The sequence below is a fragment of the Schistocerca piceifrons genome, chromosome 1 (assembly GCF_021461385.2).
Source record: "Schistocerca piceifrons isolate TAMUIC-IGC-003096 chromosome 1, iqSchPice1.1, whole genome shotgun sequence".
Taxonomy (NCBI): domain Eukaryota; kingdom Metazoa; phylum Arthropoda; class Insecta; order Orthoptera; family Acrididae; genus Schistocerca; species Schistocerca piceifrons.
The window spans coordinates 939156879-939177365 of record NC_060138.1 but is presented as its reverse complement, the minus strand read 5'-3'; the positions used below and the strand labels follow the sequence as shown (position 1 = coordinate 939177365).

General features: G+C 44.9%; 1 non-coding gene across 1 annotated transcript; it reads left to right on the top strand.

The window, feature by feature from the left end:
- Positions 1-20040: 20040 nt before the first annotated feature.
- Trnap-ugg lies at positions 20041-20124 on the top strand. Its single transcript has one exon. It is a non-coding gene; the product is annotated as a tRNA-Pro (tRNA).
- The last annotated feature ends 363 nt before the right edge of the window (positions 20125-20487 follow it).

The following is a 20487-nucleotide window of genomic DNA, read 5'->3' as shown; positions in this document are numbered from 1 at the left end:
ATGAATTACGTTGAAATGTGCAATGAACTGCTTTACAGTTTGCTGAATAAAAGCTGCGCGGTTCATAATGGTTCTTTTCATCTTCCTCAATAGAAACCGAGCGAGGTGGCGCATTGGTTAGCACACTGGACTCGCATTCGGGAGGACGACAGCTCAAACCCGCGTCCGGCCATCCTTATTTATGTTTTCCGTGATTTCTGTAAATGCTTCAGGTAAATGCCGGATGGTTCCTGTGAAAGGACACAACCGACTTCCTTCCTCATCCTTCCCTAATCCGATGGGACCGATGAGCTCGCAGTTTGGTCCCCTCCCCCGAACCAACCTACCTACCAACCTTAATACAATTATTTCATTAGAGAAGTTAACGAATTCGTACTAGATTGTTTTTCAAAGCCTACAATTTTGTCTTTAACAGATCGCGGCTGATTAAAACATCAAATACACTACGAAGGACACTTCCTCCAAAATCAAACCAGGCGAGTTTGGGCCTAGTCCAGGTCTTGTGTGGCAAAAGGTTTAAAAAACAGTTGTTGTACCAAGAATTAGATCAATTTGCTTCTTAACAGAACTGCATTGTTGTTGAATCTCACACTAGTTTAGCATTACTTGTTGAAACTACCAGTTCTTATCGTGATTCAAACAACATACCTCTTTTCTGTAGTACTGCTACTATAGTATCAATGGACCAAACTATCATGGGAAAAATAGAGTTACAGTAAACACGGTTAATTAATTCTTAACACTAGAGTTACACAATTAACATAATACAAACGCATCCATTATGGTAAACTGTAGAATAAGTTTTAGCTATACTTGCGCACTCTACGTAATAGCGGCAATCTATGTTTGCACAACGCATTCAGATGTGCACATTACTGACAAATGAAATCGCACCTTGCACTCACTCACATAACATGCATCTACGAACATTGTAGGAGTGTCTATTACTGACTCGCTCGGTATATGGCGACACCTCGGCCTCGAGCTCTGGACTTCGACTTCGCGGTGCTCGCTTCCTGGTTTTCGGAGCAGCTAATCGGCCTCTACTTGGATATTCGTCGTTGTGTTGCGATACTACAGGAAGTCTACGCAGTAATGGCTTCACGCGATTGACATGAACGACAGTCGAACGAAAAGGCAATTGGTGTTTAAGAGTGACTGGAGACATCATCTCCAAGATCCAAAACTTCTTGAACTTTTTGACTTGACTCCTCTTTAACACTACAGTTCTCAGGCAGACAAGATCTCCAGCCACTTACTGTGGTGCAATTGCTTGGCCATTCTCTTGTCGTGCTTGCTGAAGAACGGATTGGTGATCCCAGTGTTTCACTCCCTTTTATGCCGTCCTTATCTTGCGCGCTAATTCCCTTCCCTTAGGCGTTCATTGCTGATTCGAGCGGACTGAAGTCCAATCGTGAATGCATCCTCCTTTCCATACACAATTTCATACGGACTTGGGCGGCTTGACGTGAATGTTTTAGCGTTGTAGGCACTCAAAACACACGGAAGATATAGCGCTTGCCACTCAAGTAGTGGCTAACCATCACAATGAGTGTTCTGTGAACTCACTCGATGCCCCCACTTCACTCAGTGTTTGGTGGTGTATTTCTTAGCTGCGTTATTTGCACCAGCTTACAAATCTGTTTCAGCAATTCAGTGACGGAAATCGTGTCTTGGTCACTGATTATGCTTAATGGTAATCCAAACTTTAAAATCGAAATTTTGCAAACACAGGGTGGTTATAATAAAACTTTCGCTACTTCAGAGAGCCCCGACGTAAAACGAGTAGGACAAAGAAACTTTGTGGAGATATTGTTAATGACATGCAAAAGAGAAATAACAAATAAAACATTTTAAATTCGACATGAGAAAGAAACATTTGTTTTAATTGCGTACCATGTTTACGTTCAAGGCGACAAGCGTTGCCCAATGTGACGACCATTTGCATCCACAATAAATAATTTGAAATGGTTCAAATGGCTCTGAGTACTACGGGACTTAACATCTGAGATCATAAGTCCCCTAGAACTTAGAACTACTTAAACCTAACTAACCTAAGGACATCACACACATCCATGCCCGAGGCAGGATTCGAAGCTTCGACCTTAGCGGTCGCACGATTCCAGGCTGAAGCGCCAAGAACCGCTCGGCCACTTCGGCTGGTGCATCCACAGTAGCCTAGAAGTTTGTACGGGCACCACTTCACAGTTAGTCACAGCAATTTCCGAACAGTTGATATGGGATGTTCAGCTGTCGTGACGGCTCGTGCACTGCTTGAGGATCGCACATTGCGTCCAGCATCGTCAGCCACGGTAACTTCTTCAACAGTTTGTGGCGCAATTGGCCGTCGGCTTCTCCCACGAGCAATTCCCAGATCGCCACTTAATTTGAACTTCCGAGCCATGTTCTTCAACCACAGTGTGGAAAGAGGACCTCTCCGTATTCCTTTAATGCGTCGGTACGAAGAGAATCAACACTACTGCTGTTGCTCACCTTTTTCAGACACTTGTTGACTGTTTACAACAGCAGTGCACACTCATGCTTGCATTTGAACCGAAAATCGCCATACGACCACCGGCACATAGCGGAAGTCACAACACTAACATTAAACAACGCAAATCCTGCAGCCTACGGTCTGAACATCATTCCTATAAAGGTTTGTACCTGTACAGTAAATAGTTTTCTGTCTACACTGGCTCAAGTTGTGGAAGTTTAGTTATAACTATCCTGCATTTTAGACTTGGACTCGACTTTTGTATCCCGCCTGGTAGGCGGCGCGTGGGTCTGCTCCTGAAAACTGAAGGGTAGACCGAATTTAGGAAGTGAGTAGGAGTAGGAAAAGGTGAAATGCTTTGGTACTGCGTTTAAATTTAAATCACCACAATAACTTGAATACACCAATTGTACTTAACTTTGGCTGAGATGTGCACATAGGTGCGAAGCCGTACATCAAGTTACAAAGGCAAAATCTGTAGTGGCTCGCCCACTATGAAATAGAAACAATGTTGCTTGGTCGTCTACTAGGAATCAAATGGGCTGAATCTGGAGCGGCGCTCGTAGAGCTGCACAGCGCCCGCTAGAGGGCACTGTCGTCGGCATCGGTGTCGTGGTGCCAACCTAGCAGAGCGCACCTACGTTGTGGCATCGTAGCTATCGATACCACATCTCTCCCCCTGAAACGACGCACCGTCGTTGAGTAGGGCTTCCGACGGCGTGTGGAGGGGTGCAAGAGCGGCGCAACTGAGGGGGCGGACAGCGGAACTGCCGGGCGCGCTGTCCACCCGGGTCCCCGAATTGCTCGCGAGGGGGCGAGGAAAACGCCCCATTGAAAACCTGCCCAGACCGCGCACAGCCACTGGTTAGGCTCGGATGAGGATGCGGAGCAGCGGCCTCCATGGGCGGCGGCGGCGGCTGCGGCGGCGTGACGGCAGCCTCAGCGTCCATCAGTTCCGGCACCGCGGAGGAACACGGCGGCGGCGGCGAGGGCGGCGGCCGGAGATGGGCCCGTGGCGGCGGCGAGAGGCGTCCGTCCGCGTCCGTCCGGTACACGTGACCTGACCGGCAGTGGCGGCGTCGGCAGGAGCGCCCGCGGCGGAGGCGCGGGCGACGGAGGCGCTGTCGGTGGAGTCGTGGGCTGAGGCGGCGGAAGCCACGAAGCCTGCAGTTCTGCCGGAAAACAACCAGCGGCAGAGAACCGAGGACGGCACGAACTAATCTGGTTCCGCTGTCGCTTGACAGTGCCGGAGGGACCAGAAATGACAAATAAGGCGCGACCAACCTGTCGAAGAATGCGCCCCTGCTCTCAGCGCTGCCTGCCAGAGAAAACGCGATAGAACACCAAATCATGTGGCGCCAAGCCAGAACGAGGCAAAGCAGCGGGAATGCGCGGCGGAGGGTACAAAAGCTGCAGGAGCGACCGATGGGCGCGGCCATGTAGCAGTTCCGCTGGGGAATGGTTGCTGTGCTGCTGGGAGCGATAGGAAGCAAGGGAAGTCCAGAGCGTGCGCTTGCGAGAGTGTGTGGCATGCAACTTGCTCATCAGCCTCACCGTTCGACTGGGGGTGGAACGGGGCTGAGGTCAGATGGCGAATGCCATTAGCAGCACAGAACGCTTCACACTCTGAGGACACAAATTGTGGGCCATTGTCGCAGACAATAACTTCAGGAAGGCCTCAATGCAGAAAATTGATGTCAAAGTCCGAATGGTACTGGCAGATGTAGTAGAAGACACAGGTTCAACAAAAGGAAAGTTGAAACTTCCTGGCAGATTAAAACTTTGTGCGGACCGAGACTCGAACTCGGCACCTTTGCCTTTCGCGGGCAAGTGCTCTACCAACTGAGCTACCCAAGCACGAATCACGCCACGTCCTCACAGCTTTACTTCTGCCAGTACCTAGTCTCCTACCTTCCAAACTTTACAGAAGCTCTCCTGCGAACCTGCCCCCAGGCTGTCGCTAAGCCATGTCTCCGCAATATCCTTTCTTTCAGGAGTGCTAGTTCTGCAAGGTTCGCAGGAGAGCTTCTGCGAAGTTTGGAAGGTAGGAGACGAGGTACTGGCGGAATTAAAGCTGTGAGGACGGGTCGTGAGTCGAGCTTGGGTAGCTCAGTTGGTAGAACACTTGCCCGCGAAAGGCAAAGGTCCCGAGTTCGAGTCTCGGTCCGCATACAGTTTTAATCTGCCAGGAAGTTTCATATCAGCGTACACTCGGCTGTAGAGTGAAAATTTCATTCTAAATAGGAAAGTTGCTGTACACATCAATAACTATCAACCAGCGGATGTCCCAGAAAGGACCCGTAAAATCAATATGAACGCGCTGCCAAGGCACAGTGGGAGTAGGCCACGCAAAGAAGCACTGGCGGGGAGCAGATTGATGCTCCGCGCAAGAGCGACAGTTAGCAAGCAAATTCTCAAATTATTTATCAGTGCCGACCCAAGTGTAGTGACGACGCGCTAATTGCTTCGTCCGCACTACACCCCAATGACCAGCGTGCAGCAATCGGAGGATTTCCGACTGCAACGAACGAGGTACAACCACAAGAGATTGATCATTGTCAGTTCGTAACAAGATAACACCGTGGTGTATATACAAGCTGTGATGTTGCACAAAGTAATGCCGTACAAGGGGATCACTAATCTGGGTAGCAGATGGAGCCCATTCAGTACGAATATACTGCAAAAGACTCTGCAAAGAAGAATCGGCGGCTGTCCCGGAATCAATACGACGAAAATCCACCGGAAAACCATCAGCTAATTCCTTATCTTGCGAATCAATAAACATGCAAGACAATTCGAAAGAATCAAACACTTCGTCAGGACCGATAGGCAGACGAGACAAAGCATCAGCGTTGCCATGGTGGGCCGTAGGCCGAAACAAGATTTCGTAATTGTAGTTAGACAAAAACAAAGACCAAAGTTGCAACTTTTGTGCAGAACAGGCCGGAATTGACTTTGATGGGTGAAGCAAAGACGTCAAAGGCTTATGGCCGGTGACCAAATAGAACTTTCGACCGTACAAAAGATCATGAAACTTAGTCACTACATGGACAATAGCTAAAGCTTCTTTCTCGATTTGAGAATAATTTTGCTGGGCAGAACTGAGCAACTTAGACGCAAAAGCGATCGACAGAATTAATGCGGTCCGAGACAACCGTTTCGATGCCGTGAGAAGATGCATCGACAGCCAACACAACTGGTTTGGAGGGATCAACAGGAATCAAACAGCGATCACTCTACAAAGCAGTTTTGAGCTTGTGGAAAGCAGCGTCACATTCCGAAGACCAAACAAAAGGAACGTTCTTACGCCGGAGCCGATGCAAAGGCGTTGAAATCTGCGCTGCATTTGGTATAAACCGAACATAATATGTCATTTTGCCCACAAGACTGAATTTCTTTCAAGTTCCTGGGTGCTGGCAAGTCTCTACTCGCACTGAGATGTGACGGCGAGAGATGGATACCCTGTTTGTTAATCATACGTCCTAAATACTGGATCTCGGTTTGAAAAAATTTGCACTTGTCTCTGTTATACGTTAGTCCTGCCTGCACAAGTAAAGTAAATAAGGCACCCAAATTCTGCAAATGTTCGTCAGGGGTGCGACTTGATACAACTATGTCGTCCAGATAATTGGACCAACCAGGGACAGTGGCATACAACTGCTGCAAATAAGACTGAAAAATAGCAGGAGCTGAAGCACAACCGAACGGAAGGCGGCGTAACTTGAGAAATCCAAGGTAGGTGTTGATCACAAATTAGCGCTGCGACTGTTCGTCGACCGGAATCTGAAAGTATGCGTCCCGCAAGTCAATCGTGGAAAAGAATTTTCCCGCACCAAGCTTATCAGAAATATCTTCAGGACGCGGTAGGGGAAACGTAGCTACCACTGTCTGGGAATTGACTGTAGACTTAAAGGCAGCACAAATACGGAGACAACCGTTTGGTTTCTTCACACACACACTATAGGCGAAGCCCATGGCGAAGCAGAAACAGGTTCAATGACACCACTGTCTTGCAAATGCATATGTTCAGCAGCTAAGGCATCGCGCAGTGCATATGGTACTGGGCATACTCGCCGGAAAATAGGCATGGCATTGTCTTTAACTACAACATGCGCTGCATAGTCCGCGGCACAACCAAGGCTACCAGAAAATAGTCCAGCAATATAATCGCATAGTGTGGCAACATTGTCTGCATGGCCACTAGCGTTGATGCAAAGTACATTTTCATGAATTGCGAGGCCAAAAAGTTCAAATGCCAAAAATGTTCGTAGCATCACTAGAGCGGAGCACATGGAAAGACACTGTACATGTCGTTGCACCATATGTGGTTTGCAAACTACACGGGCCGAGCACTGAGATTTCCTGTCCAGTAAATGCAGTCAGCGAGGAATGCGAACGACAAAGCGGGGGCGAACCAAGCAAATCATACGTTGATTTGTTCAGTAAAGAAACTGATGCACCAGCTGCATGCGAACAGAACATCCACAAATGTTCAAATTCACAAAAAGTTTCCTTGCATCGTGCTGAATGCGAGAGGAAGCGTCTGACATAACTTGATTCACACGACGAGCTGTAGAACCACGTGAAAAGGAAGGATTTGAATAAATGGCATTAACGTCCATAGGCTGATGTGAATCATGATCACGGTGGTTTCCGTTGCGGTGACGCCCACGCGAGTCGGGCGAACGGGAGACAAGTTGTGAATTGGAGTTTCTCTTACGACACACAGCTTTCAGATGTTCTTTCTTATTACAAAAATAACATTGTGCTTGACGGGATGGGCAACTGTCCCGTGGGTGGGCACGAAAGCAGTTCGGACATGATTTCAATTTCTTAGTGGGTGCCAAGCTTGTTTACTTGCGCACGAGCGGCGCTGCATGTCGTGATGTGCTGGGGCCGGGCGGGAGGGCAGGTGTTGCGCCGCGCCAACAGTACATACACCCGGGGTCACGTCGAACGCGGAAGTAGCCATGTCTAATGTATCTTGTCTGTCTAGCAAGTCCACTACTTCCTGCAAAGACGGGTTGTTAAATTTGAGGATTTGCTTGCGGTCGCGGTGATACACCACATTTTGCGCAATACCGTCTCTAATCATTATATCTGCATATGAGCGTCCACATGAGCAATTAAAGTCACAATCAGAAGTTAGTCCCTGAAGGTCCGCTAACCAAGATTTATTGGACTGAGTAGGGCCACGCTGGAAGCGAAAGAATTTGTAGCGTGCAGCTACCACATTCACACTGCCACGGAAGTGGGAGTTCAAAGCGGCAATCACTTCATCGTAAGTTTTAGTTTCCGGGCGGGTGGTGGGAAACAATTTGACGAGCACACGGTATAACACAACACCAGCGTTGGCAATGAAAAAAGGAAGCCGCTCTGTTCCTGGTATGTTGCATGCTGCGAAGTGTGCCTCGAGCTGGGCGATGTATTCTGGCCAGCGTTCAACGTCCGTATTGAAGGTACGAAAGGGCGGCGCCGTCGGCGACGGCGTCGGTACAGGCGGTGGAGGCGCCGAAGTAGCTGCAGTTTGTAGTGTCACCAGTCCATTTATGGCAGAAAGCAGCTGCGTCATTTGCTGAGCCTGGAAACCTACAAGATCGGACAGCGAAGCCTGTTCCTGTGGCGAAGCCATGGTTTACACAAATGAAAGTCTTATATCGAATGGGGGAAGCAGTCATACACTGAGGCTAGCACGAAAAGAAAGCAGTACCGAGCAAGAAAGACTCGTCGCCACTTTTTGTATCCCACCTGGTAGGTGGCGCGTGGGTCTGCTCCTGAAAATTGAAGGGTAGGCCATATGTAGGAAGTGAGTAGGAGCAGGGAAATGTGAAATGCTTCGGTACTGAGTTTAAATTTAAATCGCCACACAATAACTTGAATACATCAATTGTATTTAACTTCGGCTGAGATGAGCACGTAGGTGCGAAGCTGTACATCAAGTTGCAAAGGCAAATTTTGTAGTGGCTCGCCCACTATGAAATAAAAACAATGTTTCTTGGTCGTCTACTCGGAATCAGATATGGCTGAATCCGGAGCGGAGTTCGTAGAGTTGTACAGCGCCGGATAGAGGGCGCTGTCGTCGGTATCGGTGTCGTGGTGCCAACCTAGCAGAGCTCACCTACATTGTGGCATCGTAGCTATCGACATCACATCGACATTCTCATCAAGTATTAGTACCATTAGAAGACACTTGGAGAAACGATCCAACATAATCAATATATATTTCTTTCCATCTTAGGTAACTGTCCAACAACATCCAGTTCTATTCTTTCGAATGTTTCACTAGTCTCTGGCAGTTCTTATAGTGGTACCATGGTTTCTCCAAAATCATTCCATCTGTTACAGAAATCACATTGTAAAGAGTCTCAAAAATGTCAACTTTACATCTAGGCCACCAATATATCTCCACTATGTTAATGTTTGTTGCTTTTTACCGCAATGTCTGGATAATGAAGAAACATGTTCTTTCACGATTTTGTGCCAACTCAGAAGTCACCACCGTCACGATCCATTCTATCTCCCACACATGTCTCAACCGGTAGCTGTATGTGGCGGGGCTGTGGGCAGTTCGACTGTGGCGCCTCCTAAACGAAGCTGCCTACCGTCTGCTGCGGAGGACAACACCAACTTTGAACCTGTAGCGACCATCGACTGAGTCCAACCTGCTGGAGGCCTGGACATGTTTATTTTTCTAGCTCTGCACCATCAACGGCGGGGTCCACCATCAGATGATCCAATGTGCTAACGGTCATCTTTTCAGAGTTGTGAACCATAGTTGTCTGTTCGGGGTTGTGAAGTTTGGTGTACCGCACTGCATGCACAAAAGTGCTGGGTGGCCTCATTTATAATCCAGAAAGTCTATGATCGCGATTGAGAAAGCTATTGGTGTGGCAGGCCTGAGACAAGTTGCCTATCTGACTGTGTGAATTACATCCTCAACAGCTGGGTGATACACTGCTTCGAACCCAGAGTTTACAAGTTCAGGTTTGGCAGATTGCACACAGTGAATTAAGCACACCCCTAAGTCAACCTGTCAGAGAGCAAACACTTCATGGATCCCATTCTCTAGCTATGGCTGACTTCTTTGTGAAGTTAAAACTCGTTAGTGAGATTGTTGTTTGATGGTGGTGTATTGGCAGTAGATTCTATTTTGGTGGTGCAGAAAGCCTCTGTTTTATTTGCATGGTTAACTACTCAACACTGTGCGGCGGCGCGGTTCCCTTCTGGGCAGATCGCCGGTAGGAAAGCCGAGCAGAAACCTGCCGCACTGCGACTAGCATCAGGCTGGATACAACGTAACTATTCTAAAAATCGGGAAAAAGTCTTAGTTTTGAATGAAAGTTGGAAATATTGGCAAAACTTCAGTATATTCTGAAGTCAATAATTACACGTTCACTGCCAAGCGCGTACTAATCCTAACACAGTCATACACAAACAGTTTCATTCACGTTAGCAAGTTTATGGTAACGTATTTCCCGAAATCTGAACAGCTGCTAAATACGAATTGTTCCTAAATTAAAATGCTCGCCATACCATTAAGTTTATCAGTGTATAAAGCACTCAAGTTTTTGTGAGGCCTTAACTTTTCCCGGCGAATTGAATGTTCAAATAATTACGTAAGTTATTTGAACACTCAAGTTTTTAGTCACCAATCTGCTCAATATGCCAAGCGGAATTACTGTCTTTACTCAAACACAAAATTACTTAAAAAATCCGTACTTTCTAAACGATTCACCGGAATAATAAGCCTTCACCTTAAGGCACTTTTGAGGCATGTAGCACAACTAAAACTGGCAAACTATAGCTTCCTTCAGATTTCATACAACACACGACCGTATTATTGAATGGGTGGGCTCCGACTCCTTTAGACTGCAGTAAGCATTCTCTATCTCCAAGAGAAAAGACGCGCGAAGAATACTCCGTTCTGATTGGGCAGTATTCTTTACGGCCAATAGAAAAATATTATTCTCCCGCGTTAGTCCGTGCGTTTCATGACTAACCAATCAACAAATAACACACTTCCGTATTGTACTTTTTCCCGAAATAAATGTTTAATATTCTGATATTTTATTTATACTTTACGTTATTAACTATTTTCATTTGCACTCGAATTAGCTTTCCTTTCACCGTAAACTTACTTAAAGTGATACAAAATTCCCCGTCGTCTGCATTCACACTGTCTTGAAAATTTCTCACGCTGGTTCGTGCGGCGTTCGTCAGTATACCAATGATCTACATTTTTACTTTAAACCACTAAAACGTATCATTCACACTACTAAAGGCATATACAAAACTGTACAAACATAAATAAAGAAAAGGCCTTCAGGAAATAAACAGAACAATTCACAAAAACATTCTCTTGACCTGTTTCTTGAATGTCTCTGTCCACTACTGTACTCTCGCGGATGAAAATCAGAATGCTTTTTGAGATAGGCCGCAAAGCTTCCGTCAGAAGGGTTGGTGATTCGTGTGCAAGCTGTCGATTACGCTGACGGAAAACGGAAGGTCTTGGTCCCAAATGGCGGAAAGCTGCAGGTAACCCAAGCTGCCGGCTGGAGGCAATGAATTGTGCAAGGCAGGGAAGTTTAAGAGGTAGATGACGGCATATTAAGGGTAAATATGAAGGAGGCCTCTTTTCAGAAAGATTATCGCTACTCCTACTGATCAAGTGCCCTCTGTATGTTTGACCACAAATGAGGAGCCCGTTTGCCGCATTCTCGATACTGGAAGTTTTGTTTCTTTGATAGTTGAAGATTGGTTTCCCACTTTTCATGAGTTGTGTCAAGTCCCGAGATTGACGGGCGGCGCTGAGTTCTGCAGGCTGCCCAATTCCACAGAGATGCGAATTTTGGAACTATTAAAGTTAAGTTCCGAGTTGGAGATTTTTTGGAGAAATTCGCAGTTAAGGTGGTATGAAATTTGCCTGTGTGGGGCTTTATAGGTTTTGACTTCACCTGTAAGGGTGGTTTAGCTCCTCAAAGGGATCAGAGAAAATTTTATTTTAAGTTTCCACGCCAGAAAGCCTTCATATTTTGTGAGCATATGGTGAGTGGAAGGTCAGGGCATCAAAATCAAGTTACCAGTTCAGCCGATACCGATGTTCCAGGTTATGATCTTGAACATTTACCGGGTTATGATCTTGAACAGAGGAACCAGATTGTGGATTTATGTGAAGAATTTAGGGAAGTACTTACTGACAGGTTAGATGATGTTAAAGGAGCAGAGAATAAAGTTAAATTAACAGACAATATTGCTGTAAGGCAACCCCCCCTACAGACTGCCATCACCTAGGATGAGACAGTTAAAGACGACTGTAGATAAGATGTAACTTCAGGGAGTTATCAGATCATTCTAATCCCCGTACTCCTCTCCTATCTTTGTTGTACCTAAGCTACGGGACAGGGTGAGCGTGCTTGTTGACTATCAGTTCATGAACAAGAAGACAGTTCTGTATCCCTTCCTGATTTGCACTCGTGCTTCTCATGGTTCCCAGAGGCAAAGGTCTCTACCACTTTGGACCTAAATCAAGCCTACTATCAAATTCCACTAGGAGAAGAGTCTGTGCTCTGTTCCAGTCACAGCCTCTGCAAGTATTGGTCAATGTGTGAATATAATAGAGAGCCATTTGAGTTGTCCACAGGACCAGCCATGCTGTCTTGTATAATGGAAATAGTTTTTCCTGACTTTCGTCGGTCATTATCTTGATGATCTGGTGATTTTCAGTGACAACTTTCAGGAACGTATACGTCACGTTAGGGACGTACTTCAGCAGATGCGTAGGGCTGAGTCAAACCTTCAAAAGTTATATTTTCTCAGCCTGAAATTTCATTCTTAGGTTATAATGTTTCTAATCAAGGTATTAGAACTGAACTGAGCCGGAAAAACGCTATTTAGCGACACCCAAAAATGTAAGAGCCATGATTTGTTTCATGGGGATGATAAATTACTGACGTAAATTTATTCCTAATTTTGCACAAATAGCAGCACCTTTAACAGATCTTCGGAAGAAAGGAAGGAAATTCTAGTGGGGCACATCACAAGAAGCGTCATTTGAGGCTTTAAAGAAAATTCCAGCGAGCGCGTCCATATTAGGCATGGCTGACTTCAGCAAATAATTTACTGTTCAAACTGATGCCTCCATGTCAAGAGTCGCGGCACAACAGGATGAAGACGCTGAGTTAAGGAATGAATAAGGAAGAAGGATGCTGTTAAACTCTATTGCTTGACAGGAACCGAATTGTGTTGTGTGGGCCGCGGGAACTGAAGTGATAAGGTCGTGTTGCTGGCTGGTTTAGTTTCTTTAGTCTTCCAGTATTATCATGAAACACCGCCGGGTGGTCATTTTCAAAACACGGATGAAGATGAGAGAGAATTTCATTCGGGAGACGATGGACAAACAGACTGAGTCGTTGGTGCTTGGGTGCAAAATTCTCGGCACTATCAAATCTTCGTTAAATACGTGGCAAGGGGCTCCGTCGTCCGATATGGTTAATGAGCCTGTGCAGGAATTACGTGTGGGTTACGTGTGTCAGTTCCCATATTCTAGAGTGAGAAGGCGGTGCGTCTTTATCTGCGTAGATACATTTTTACGTTTTTGTTGGTTGATCCCTACTCACGTTGTTGCCTTTGAAGTGTCAATCAATAATTGGCCTCGTATATTTGTACCATTGGCCCTTCCTTTGTGGGACATGTGAATCGCAACTTGCTAGCAGCCTTGACTGCGTTCCACCACAGTGACCACAACAGGTGGGCTAGTTCTTTGTCGTCGTCTGAGTATGCCTTTAATACTGCGTCAGGCAGAGTGCACAGTGCAACACTTGTTAGTCTTATGTTTGGCTTTAAACCCAACTCCTCACTTGCTAATTTATAGTCTTTATCCGATCTGCTCCCGGACGAGGTGGACGCTGCACAGATCTGAACCAATAGCAAACAACCGAACTAAACCAAAAATTGGTCTTGAAAGGATGGAGCTGCATTGGGATGCTGGGAGATAGTCGATGTCATTAAAATCATGGGATCGGGATTGGGTGAATAATTTTGGCGCGTTAACCAGCGGTGCCGACAAGGTTATGGGAAAGCTCTCGCCCAGGTTTTTGTGACACCGTTCACCCTGCTGGTAAGATACTCCCAAATTAAAAGAATATTCAGAGCACATATGGTACAGGTTAAATCATATTTTGAAGCTAATGAATCTCAGTACGTATTGTTACTCTAGGATCCTATCTCTAATTTTATTTGTAAACTTGTTGAACATAATAAGAACTGCTTCAGCACTTTTAGTAGCTAGGTAATATTAAGGGTAGCTTCAATCACTGAGAGTATGGTTTCTAAAATTATCCGGAAATTTTCCGCACACCTGGCTGAAAATGACTTACAAGCTCGTGGCGCCCTCCATCGGTAATGCTGGAATTCGATATGGTGCTAGTCCACCCTTAGCCTGGGTGACGGCTTCCATCTCGCAGGTATACGTTCAAACAGGTGCTGGAAGGTTTCTTGGGGAATGGCATCCCATTCTTCACGGAGTGCTGCACTGAGGAGAGGTATCGCTGTCGGTCGGTGAGACCTGGCACCAAGTCGGTGTTCCAGAACATCCTAAAGGTGTACTATAGGGTTCGGGTCAGGGATCTGTGCAGGCCAGTCCATTACAGGGATGTTATTGTCGTGTAACTACTCCGCCACAGGCCGTGCATTATCGTGTTGAAAGATGCAATCGCCATCCCCGAATTGCTCTTCAACAGTGGGAAGCAAGAAAGTGCTTAAAACATCGATGTAGACCTGTGCTGTGATAGTACCACGCAAAACAACAAGGGGTGCAAGCCCCCTCCATGAAAAACACGACCCACCATAACATTATCGCCTCTCAATTTTACTGTTCGCGTTACACGCGCTGGCAGATGTTCACCGAGCATTCGCAATATCTGCAGGCTGCCATCGGACCGTTACATTGTGTACAGTGATTCGTCACTCCACACAACGTTTTTCCACCGTTCAGTCGTCCAGTGTTTACTCTCCTTACACAAAGCATTTACCGGCGTGATGTGCGCTTTATGAGTAGCCGCTCAAACATGAAATCCAAGTTTTCTCACCTCCCGCCTAACTGTCATAGTTCTTGCAGTGGTTCCTGATGCAGTTTGGAATTCCTGTGTAAGGTTCTGTATAGATGTCTGCCTATTACACATTACGAACCTCTTCAACTGTCGCGGTCTCTGTCAGTCAACAGACGAAGTCGGCCCGTACGCTTTTGTGTTGTACGTGTCCCTTCACGTTTGCACTTCACTATCACATCGGAAATAATGGACCTCGGGATGTTTAGGAGTGTGTAAATCTCGCGTACAGGCGTTTAACACAAGTGACACCCAATCACCTGACCACGTTCGAAGTCCGTGTGTTCCGCGGGGCGCCCCATTCTGCTCTCTCACGATGTGTAGTAACTGCGGAGGTCGCTGGTATGGAATACCTGGCAATACGAGGCAGCACTTAGCACCTAATATGAAAAACGTATTTTTTGGGGGTGTCTGGGCACTTTTGGTCACATAATGTATATCTTCCCGTGCGATCTCTGATTTCCCTTATTTTATTATAATGATCGTTTCTCCCTATGTGGGTCGGTGTCAACAAAATATTTTCGCATTAGGAGGAGAAAGTTGGTGATTGCAATTTCTTGAAAAGATTCCGCCGCAACGAAAAACGCCTTTGTTTTAATGATGTTCACGCAAAATCCTATGTCATTTCAGTGACACTCTCTCCCCTATTTCGCGATGATACAAAACTTGCTGTCCTTCTTCGAACTTTCTCGATGTACTCCGTCAATCCTATCTGGTAAGGATCCGACACCGCTCAGCGTTATTCTAAAAGAGGACGGACAAGCGTAGTGTAGGCAGTCTCTTTAGTAGATCTGTTACATTTTCTAAGTGTCCTGCCAATAAAACGCAGTCTTTAGTTAACCTGCTCCACAACATTTTCTGTGTGTTCCTCCCAATTTAAATTGTTCGTAATTGTAATTCCTAGGTATTTAGTCGAATTAACGACCTTTAGATATGACTGATTTATCATGTGACCGAAGTTTAACAGATTCCTTTTAGTACTCATGTGTATGACCTCACACTTTTAGTTACTTGGGGTCAATTTCCAATTTTCACACCATACAGATATCTTTTCTAAATCGTTTTGCAATTTGTTTTGATCGTACGATGACTTAACTAGTCGATAAACGACAGCGACATATGCAAACAACCTAAGGTGGCTGCTCAGATTGTCTCCTAAATCGTTTATATAAATAAGGAACAGCAAAGGGCCTATAACACTGCCGTGGGGAACGCCAGAAGTCACTTCTGTTTTACTCGATAACCAATTACTACGAACTGTGACCTCTCTGACAGGAAATCACGAATCTAGTCACATAACTGAGACGATATTCCATAAGCACACCTTCACTACAAGCCACTTATGTGGTACAGTGTCGAAAGCCTTCTGGAAATCTAGAAATACTGAACCAATTTGAAATCCCTTGCCAACAGCACTCAACACTTCGTGTGCGTAAAGAGCTAGTTGTGTTTCACAAGAACGATGTTTTCTAAACCGTGTTGACTGTGTGTCATTAAACAGTTTCCTTCGACGTAATTCATAATGTTCGAATACAATATATGTTCCAAACTTCTACTGCTTATCGACGTTAATAATAAGGGCCTGTAATTTAGTGGTTTACTCCTATTACCTTTCTTGAATATTGGTGTGACCTGTACAACTTTGCAGACTTCGAATACAGATGTGTCGCCGATTAAGCGGCTATGTATTATTGTTAAATATGGAGCTGTTGTATCAGAATACCCTGAAAGGAAACTAAGAAACTAACTGGTATACAATCTGGATCAGAGTATTTGCTTTTGTTAAGTGATTTAAGTTTCTTCACACCTCCGAGGCCCTGCGTTACTCGTGTTGGCAGCTGTTCTTGATTCGAATTCTGGAATATTTACTTTGTCTTCTTTGGTGAAGCAATGTCGGAAGACTGTCTTTAGTAACTCTGTTTTTGCAGCACTGTCTTCGATAGTATTTCCAATGCTATCGCACAGAGAAGGCCTCTCCGTGACATACATGATTCGTTTCGGGAGTTGTATAATGCAACCAGCGTTAGGCCGTTCCGCAGTACTGCAGCTTGACGCAAGCTGAACAACAGTATCGCCAGTCAACAGGTCTGTTTTACGTGTACTTAATCGTCCATCAAAGAAAACCAAAATCTTTGCTACAGTAGCAACCCATGTCTTTGTGTTAGACTCTTGTAAGCCCTACACCAATATTGTTTACTTCGTGACACTTTGGAATTATCGTCACCTGTTGTTACACGTAGTGAAAATGACTATGTAATGGCTGAAATCTAGACCTGGTTTCACAGTTGATTGCTGTTCTTTTCTCCATTGTCCATGACATTTTTGATTATTTAATTTGTCGCGAAGATAATGCTCTCATACATACCTGTGTAATACAGAAGCAGCGGCGAGGCACAGCCAACCACCATGCTGTCACTGCACAGTGCTTTCCCATTTTGGGTTCCCTTGGTCGACAAGTAGAAATCGCTGGCGTCGCACCGCTGAGTCTTTCCCAGGAGGCAGTCAGACAGGCGGAAAGTTAAGCGAGTGACAGCCTCTCTCTCACCGTTTCGGGGTGTTCTTCGGTTGCTTTTAGTCGGATATCCTGGTTCTCCACAGATCAACTAAAAGCTTTCTTTAAAAATCCTTGTGGCTGTACCTACATCTGGCTATAGCCCACGTGTAAACAGATGTAACTTCACTGTTTTGTTAGATTCCCAAATGCGTTTCACGAGAAACTCACATTATCTGTCTGCATTGCTTTCGAACAGCAAGATACGACCACAGACTACAGAAATATGTCAACAATATGTTAATCTCGAAATGAAAACGTGTTATACAAAGGCACTGATTACACATGTTGGTTCTTTTCTTACGAATATCGGCACGAAATTCGGAAAAAATCGAGTGTCACAGAAACGTGTTTTGGTTACTACATTGTCAGGGGAGTGGTATGCGTCTCGCTTAAGGTGTTGGAATAAGCGGCGACATACTGTCAGACAATTAAATACCATACTGTGTGCCGTCCCAGAAAATTACACCAAAGGGCCAAACGCGGACTTTTTCCATTCCAGTTCTAGCGTCTTTAACACGTATCCTGCAGCAGTTTACCTCACCTAAAAAGCTAAAAGGAAGAAATATACCAAAAAATCACAAAAATATTGTCCATAAAACGATAATTAATTTAATTACCACTGGACTGAAACAAGCGACGGATAGAGTTCCAAAAGCCAAATAAGAAACACATAAATAGTATCTAAAGGGGCAAAATACGTTAACAAATCGTTCAATCAGTTTATACTCATAATTAGGAAACGATAAGCTACAAACATCCACAAGAAAACAGTACGTGGTCTGTGCTCACCTTGCAATAAAACGAACATTACTCGGCTGCTGCTTGTTCCAATTGCTGATCGCTTACCGAATACATTAAATTAAGTTAGTTCTGGATTCATCTTACGTTCTTTCATTAGCATTTTTGCCATTGGCTGTTTATCTAAAATCGTTTGGGGAAGCCGCTTTCCTCTTCTGTACAACTAACACCATTACACTGCACTAACCGGCGTGGTTTGCAGGTAGAATTCTCTCACTTTAATTTAAAAAAAAATAAAGACATAAAGACGGGTTTAACTCCTCATCGACGACGAAGTCGCTAGGAGATTAGGTACAAGCTCTGTTTGGACAAAAATGAGGAGGGAAAACGTTCTAGTTTTTTGGAAGCAAATTTTGTCTTATATTGGAAACTTCGATCTAGATGGCCGGACACGGATATGGACCACTTTCCTCCCAAATTTCAGCCTGCACCTCATTTGGTACTAAATAAACTCTACTAATTTACTTGGAATAATGCCGAATGTACGAGTCAGTCAACCAAAAATTGTGCAACAAGAGTTTCTTTCACAAATACTTTAATCGACCAGTATCTGTACTTTTGACATATGCATATTATTCTATGCTCTTCCATTCAGCGCTAGAGAAGTCAAACAGAACTTCGTTGTCAAACAACAATAGGACGCCCGTGGTCCGTAGCGAACACTTTGGCTACCGATATCAAATAAGTGTACATCGGAGAACTAAACTTCTTCGCCTTCTGCATCTTGCACCTCTCTATCAGTTCGCTCATAGAGCTGATGAGCATAAACTGGGTGTCCGAAACCCTTTGGATCATAATTAAACATATAGTTGAGTACCCTAAACCGAGGCGTTTGAGAAAAAACTAACGATCGAAAGCAAGTATTTAGTTTTCTGTTAACATAAAGAATTTGCTTTTTCTAGCAACAACTTACGCTCATAGAAACTGTTTAAAAACGTCTCAGTATACCCACTATAACACCACGCATTAACAGAAATGGACTAATGACCCAAATTCTTTTGCACTCTTTCCTGCACATGTTAATTATTATCACAAGAGTGTAACTGCTGCTCCAAGAGTACGCTCCGTACTGTATTCTTTGATGTGTGCATATTATTGGAAAGTTACTGGGTTTTTGTTGACGAATATAATTCCACAAGATCGAAAACCGTCTCCTCAGATTCTACTGTGTGAACAATACTTTGTCAAGAACTTTTCTAAAACTGTTCTAGGTTCAATCGTTCCACATTTTGGACACTTGATTCTACTGCACCATAACTTAAAACCATGTCTGCAAGCTCCTCAGTGGTGGGACTAGGCGGTTTCTCGAACAGCTTGCATTGTTGCCAGATTTATCTTAGATGACGGATCCAAGATGGCGGCCATAGACGTGGCAATGTCGCACTAACATTGTAGGGGGAAATTCAAATTTTGGTGGGAAATAGCGCAACTGGGTACTACGACTTACCTAATTCCTTCCACCCCTCCCTTCTTCTATGATGTCACCCACCCCCGCCCTTGGAAAGAATGGGGAACAGTCAGCCTCCATGCAACTGCCAGAAAGGAATGTTAGTTCAGTGTATTTTATTTATTTTTTGTGTGAAACTGAAGATCGAGCCTAGTTCCACTTCTATACGCGTAGTGCTACACAATGAATGCCTAAAAATGCAATATGACTCAAAATTCATGATGTAACACAACTGGTGTTATCCTACTGGAAAAATTCACAATATCACTCATAGCTAGCGACAGATGAACTCAAAATAAATAGTAACTCTATACAGGATGCTCTCTTTACCTAAAAATCGAAATATATCTCTCTTCTACACTTGTAAATTGGCAGGAAAAAGAGTCAGTCTAAAACGACATATTAAAAAAGCGAGAACTGCAGTGGTTTTAAAAAAATCAGACTAAACATACCTGCTACTGATAATAACACCATGGTAAAAACGACTACACAAAGAGTAATACCACTTCATCCGTAAATTACAGCCATAAGTTGTGGGATATAAAAACAACACAAAACAGCTTTATAAATTATCTGGTGCTAGCACAGCGGAGGTTAAAAACTACTACACACAACGCTTGTAATCAAGTATTCAATGAAGCCGGCCTGAGTGGCCGAGTGGTTCTAGGTGCTTCAGTCTGGAACCGTGCGACCGGTACGGTCGCAGGTTCGAATCCTGCCTCGGGCATGGATGTGTGTGATGTCCTTAGGTTAGTTAGATTTAAGTAGTTCTAAATTCTAGGGGACTGATGACCTCAGCTGTTAAGTTCCATAGTGCTCAGAGCCATTTGAACCATTTGAAGTATTCAGTGCACAATAGAGCACGAGGTCCCAGGCTGTGGGGGGTGGGTGTATTACGTCGGGGTGGCGATGTGGTCTACCAAGCGCTCTGGATGTGACTGTTGCTTGAAATGGGGCAGGCACACACGCTCCCAACTGTCGCGATAACTGACAGCTGCCGGCAGAACTATACTGTGGCCCACAGTGACTCGCCCAGCATCCGAATAACAGGACCATTGTTGTTGTTGTTGTGGTCTTCAGTCCTGAGACT